Raw genomic sequence first — 6000 nt, 5'->3', positions numbered from 1 at the left:
GGGTGCTTCCACACTCGGGCCGTACTCACTTGATTCCTTCCCGCCTCCTTCCCACCATCCTACGGCGACTTATTGATGAGCTCTGGCCTGTTTGCAACCTCAGCAGTCCCCTGTCTCCCCGAAGCCAGAGTCACTCCATCCTTTCTCTAGGAGAAGGTGTTCTTCTTCCAGATCCCTGAACCATAGCTGACCAGAGGCAGGGGTCCCTAAAGCATCTGCTGCACCCCCACTGGGAGCCCTCATCCGCTGACCCAGGGCTGGTCTTGTCCTGCTATGGGGTCCAAATCCATCTCCCCGCCTGTTCCTCCCCAGTGTCGCCGAGTTCCTCCCCACTGCGGGGCTCTCCACGGACCCATCCTTAAACCTCACTGGCTCGACTCCGCTATGGCTGGCCTTGGCTTTGTGCCCCTCTGGATGTGCCCCGGGCTGCATCTCACCAACGCCCGCATCTGGAACCATTTCTTACTCTAAGAAATTGATTATGCTTAAACGGATCACAAGACTTACAGGTTCGGAGACACTTCTGTGCGGGAGGCTCTCACGGACGAGGTGGACAACGACCCAGGCGTGGCGGGGGGACAGGTCTTTTGCAGGTCAGGCAGGTGGGAGGACTGCGAGGTGGGGAACGTGAGCACCAGCATGTGGTCAGACGATGGTGAGGACTGTCCCCTCTGCCACTCTCCAGCCGAAGCCCTTACTGCGCTGTCTCTACACACACGGCACGGGCAGAGTTCAGAGGACACGGCCAACGAGAGGATGTGCTTGTGAGCCAAACAACAAGGTGAAGTTGACGGAGATTTCAAGGTGAAGATGTAAGAAGAAGAGGGTGCTGTTATCTGAACCAGGGAGGGTGGAAGAAGGGACGGAGAGTCCAGCGAGGCCACATACGCTAAGGGATGATTGAATTGCTAGAGTCAGGTCTCTCCTATCTCCAGGAGCCTGGAGGAGGCCGGTCAGTATTGCTGGGCCGGAGTCTCGAAGTGCGCACAGTGTCATGTGCCCAGCACTTGGCCGCGGGCCCCGAGGGTGAGCGGGATCAATTTTGTCTCGGTGCCAAGAGTCCTGACTATTAGGGTAGGCTAAGGGCCGCAGAATCAGAAAGGGCTGCGAGGTCGTGCGGCTATCTTGGGGAAGCACAAGCTCAGCGAACTTGGGTGGCTCTGAAAGAAATGACATTAATTAGTGCCTAATGGGGACAAAGTGAAACGAGACTGGGTTGACCAGCGAATGGTCTATTGATCTAGCGTCAGGAAGCAAGATGCTGGGAGCCAGAGAGTTCTGGAGCCGAGTCCTAGTTGACCGTGTGCCCGTTGCTGACCCCGGGAAAGGCTGTCCTTCTGAGCCTCCGTTTCTGCGGCAGGCAGACAGCACTGTCCACTGCAGCTCCGGCGAGGACCAGCCAGTCCTGCACACGGGACGCACCTTGTACAGAGCCGATAGATGGAGAGTCCACATCCTCCTTATCCCTCAGCCAAATGAAGGCATTCAGGAGCCTGGACACATAAGAGAACCATTTTTGGAAGCGTTTTCCTTGCCAACATCTCCCCAAGACTGTGCACACTTTGCCCTTTCTCACCTCCCATCATTCGAGGTGGAAAATGCCGACGCTGCGGTCTCTCCGTCCCATCTGTCCCCCCCGCCCTGCCCACCATGGCAGGGTGTGAGGTTGGGGTTAGCCGCCTCCCACCTTCACGGGTCTCAGCCAGTCGTGGGGGTCCTCGCTCCTTCCCATGGTGCCTGACTCCGTGCGGCCCAGGAATGAGGGCAGCTCGACCAGAGGGGAGCGGAGCCCTATTTGGTGGACAGAGACAACGTACTGAAGAGAGGTAAAGGCTGCAGCTTCCAGGCCCTGGCGGACATCCAGCCTGAAGGCTACAGTGTCATTCTGAGTGCGGAGCCGAACCACAGAGAGGAAGCCCTTGGGGACGGTCCTCGGACATTTCCCGTTAGTCGGCGAACCACTCGGCCCACCCACACCCAGATCATCCCTGGACGCAGTGGTCAGACTTCCTTCCTTCCTTCCTTCATTCTGATTTGTTGTGTCATGGTAGTCACCGTACAGTACGTCGTCCGTGTTTGATGTCGTGTTCCATGATTCATCGTTTGCGTGGAACACCCAGGGCTCCGTGTAGTCCGCGCCCTCCTGACACCCACCACTGGATTTCTGCCGCGTGGCCATCCGTGCTGCCGCTGTCGGGATGGCCCTGGGAGGGCTGGCATGGCCTGATCAGGGAGCTGCTTTTCCAGCCCTGCCCCCTCACCCCTCCCCCTTCCTCGCTGCAGCTTTTCCATGGGAGCGCTCGCTCGGAAACGGCAGATGAAAGGTGATGCTTGTTACACTGTTGTTTCCAAAATCAAAATACTGGTTACATTTGGGGGTTACATTTGGGGGTGAAACGAGGCTCAGGGACATGCTCATGAGTGCACAGCATGGACGGGCAGACTCGTGGGAGTTGGCAGCCGTGCTCACCTCCGGGAAAGATGGCAGAGAGTTGGGAGGGAAACACTTTTCAGTGAGTAATGTTTTCCCTCTTTGGACTTCGGGCTGTTCGTGTGGACTCCACCTCAAGAATCTCACCTAAAAAACAAAAATAAAACTGGGGGCATCACGTTACCTGATTTCAAGCTTTACTACAAAGCTGTGATCACCAAGACAGCATGGTACTGGCATAAAAACAGACACATAGACCAGTGGAACAGAGTAGAGAGCCCAGATATGGACCCTCAACTCTATGGTCAATTAATCTTCAACAAAACAGGAAAAAATATACAGTGGAAAAAAGACAGTCTCTTCAATAAATGGTGCTGGGAAAACAGCAGAAGAACGAAACTCGACCATTCTCTTACACTGTACACAAAGATAAACTCAAAATGGATAAAAGATCTCAACGTGAGACAGGAATCCATCAGAATCCTAGAGGAGAACATAGGCAGTAACCTCTTCGATATCAGCCACAGCAACTTCTTTCAAGATATGTCTCCAAAGGCAAAGGAAACAAAAGCAAAGATGAACTTTTGGGACTTCATCAAGATCAAAAGCTTCTGCACAGCAAAGGAAAGAGTCAACAAAACAAAGAGGTAACCCACGGAATGGGAGAAGATATTTGCAAATGGCAGTACAGACAAAAGGTTGATATCCAGGATCTATAAAGGACTCCTGAAACTCAACACACACAAAACAGACAATCATATAAAAAAATGGGCAGAAGATATGAACAGACACTTCCCCAATGAAGACATACAAATGGCTATCAGACACATGAAAAAATGGTCATCATCTCTAGCCATCAGGGAGATTCAAATTAAAACCACATTGAGATACCACCTTACACCAGTTAGAAGGGCCAAAATTAGGAAGACAGGAAACAACATGTGTTGGAGAGGTTGTGGAGAAAGGGGAACCCTCTTAAACTGTTGGTGGGAATGCAAGTTGGTGCAGCCACTTTGGAGAACAGTGTGGAGATTCCTCAAGAAATTAAAAATAGAGCTTCCCTATGACCCTGCAATTACACTACTGGGTATTTACCCCAAAGATACAGATGGAGTGAAAAGAAGAGCCATCTGTACCCTAATGTTTATAGCAGCAATGGCCACGGTCACCAAACTGTGGAAAGAACATAAAATATTTGAAGGAGAAATTTAAATATTACATATTTTTGCACAAGAAAATCCTCTTGGTTACGTTGGTGGTTGTGATAAGGATTTCTGACTCCGCTCGGGCTCCCGACAGGACGGCGCTGCTGCGTCCTGGCATTAGATGAGGCAGACCACGTCTCCTTCGGCCAATGATGTGTGCCCGGAAGCATGTTTGTTCCAGCCCCGTGGGATCTTAGGAGCCGGGGAGGAACATAGCAACAACCCTTTCCATCTGCACAGTGTCCTCCTGGGGAGGCTATTCCGTCCCCTGGGTCTTGAACAGGGAGAGCCTAGAGTAGAAATCCCACCAGGGCCCGTGATGGGCTTTCAGTCTTACCCAGAGAGACCGGGGAGCTGGGAGTTCCCGTGGCGCGGCCCAGGATGAGCGACACTTGGGTGGGAGGACCCAGTCCCTCGCATTCTCCCCCCCCGCAGCCTCTCCGTGCACCCCCACCTAGTCCCACGACTTCACAGACGTCCCCTGCCTCCCACAGCTTCATGTCCCATGTGCTGGGCTCCGTGACCCTCCATCTAACGGCCGACAACACCTTCCCTTGGTCACCTCGCAGGAATCGCTAAATTAGGAAAATGAGCCGGTTCTTCCTCACTCTTACCATGTCCCCCAAAACTGCTCCTCTCCCAGGCGCCCCTCGATGACCCCAGAGCCTCAGCTACTGCAGGTGCTCAGGCCAGAAACCCACTCGTTCTCATTCCGAACCCCGTCCTTGCCCTCCGGACCAGCGTGCTGCTGAGTCCGAATGACGCTAAGATGACATCTCAAGTACGGTGTGTCCCAATCTCTGTCACCTCTGAGCATCCTTTGACCTGTCCTCCAAGGCCCAACACCACTTCCCTCCAGCTCTCTCTAGCTAGAGAGCTCGTTCTACCTACGCCCTGGATCCTGTCGCTTTTCTGCTCAGAAACTCCTCCAACGGGGCGTCTGGGTGGCTCAGTGGGTTAAGCCTCTGCCTTCGGCTCAGGTCATGATCTCAGGGTCCTGGGATCGAGCCCCGCATCAGGCTCTCTGCTCAGCAGGGAGCCTGCCTCTCCCCGTCTCTCTGCCTACTTGTGATCTCAGTCTGTCAAATAATAAAATAAAAAAAAATCTTAAAAAAAAACTTCCTCCAGCAAACCCATGATGCCCTTAAAGTAAGACCTGGCTCGTTAATACACAGGACACAGCGGAGTCCTCCTACCTCCTCACGCCACACCCTCCCCCGACACACAATCAGGCACCACCTTCTCAGACCCTGGAACACGCCAAGATTTTCCGCCTCTGCGCCTGGACATTATTCTGCATTTTCTCCTCCCAGAGCAGGGAACCTCCTCCCAGCCACCCCGCTGGCTGACGGAAGAAGATGCTCTTGTCCCCTGGTGCTACTGTCCCAGGAAGGGTTCTTGAGCAGCCGGACTTCAGCGGGCAGCTCCCCCTGCCCCAGCACCGCTCTCCCTGTCGCTGTGTCATTTCTTTAATAACATCCTCATAATTATATATCGCTTTGTGTTGGTTGTGCTTGATTTCTTACTCCCACCAGACAGAACTCGAAGAGGTTGGGCTCCGTGAGTCTCCCTCACTGCCCGACTCCTCGTCCTTGACACCGTGTCCGTCATCTGAGTGAATCGACAGGAGAGGGAGCAAGTCCCCGGGGGCCCTTGGCGGGGTGGGAGGCACTACTCCGTGGCCGCGAGCCTGTCCCAGGTCGGCAAGTGCTCAGAGTCTGTGACTACTCGGCTGCTAGCGCCGAGAAAACGGGAGGCAGAGAACATTCTACTGACGAACGAGGATGATGGGAGAAACTGGGCTTCCAGGGCAGTCAAGAGGCACCACTGAGAGAACATTTGGGTTAGAAAAAAAAAAAGGCGGCCGGATTTCAGACTAGTTTTGTTTCATGTAAGTGAGAACACACACTGCACGATTTGCTTCTTAAACCCAAACATTCTTGAACTCTGTTTCCCGACTTTGTCGAGACCCAGTCCTACAGGACTACTGTTGACCAAGCTCTTTCTTCCTCAGGTGTGTAAGGAATGCGTAAAGATCCAGAGGTGGAAAGAACGTCCTGTGGGTGGAGGGACAGAGAGCGGGGGAGGGTGTCCTCCTTCCGCACCCACTGACAGAACTTCAGGGAAGGGCTCAACCCACACTGCGGTCATTGTATTAAAAGTGAATTATTCTAGGAAGAAGGAACGGGTCAAAATTAAAAATCTTTATTAAATACCAAATAAAACGCCCACGGAGATACATTCTCTGACTGGTGCCCACCGTTGCCTCCCACTTCCATTCAGCGTGATCCGACAGCAAGTAAAGGAGCCCAGATCAATGCTCCAGGACATGAACATGTCTACGGAGCTCATGCTCTTTGGCCA

This window comes from Enhydra lutris, unplaced genomic scaffold (genome assembly GCF_002288905.1).
Source record: "Enhydra lutris kenyoni isolate GAN:26980312 unplaced genomic scaffold, ASM228890v2 scaffoldscaffold34, whole genome shotgun sequence".
NCBI lineage: Eukaryota > Metazoa > Chordata > Mammalia > Carnivora > Mustelidae > Enhydra > Enhydra lutris.
The sequence above is the reverse complement of the archived record's forward strand: the minus strand, read 5'-3'. Positions refer to the sequence as shown.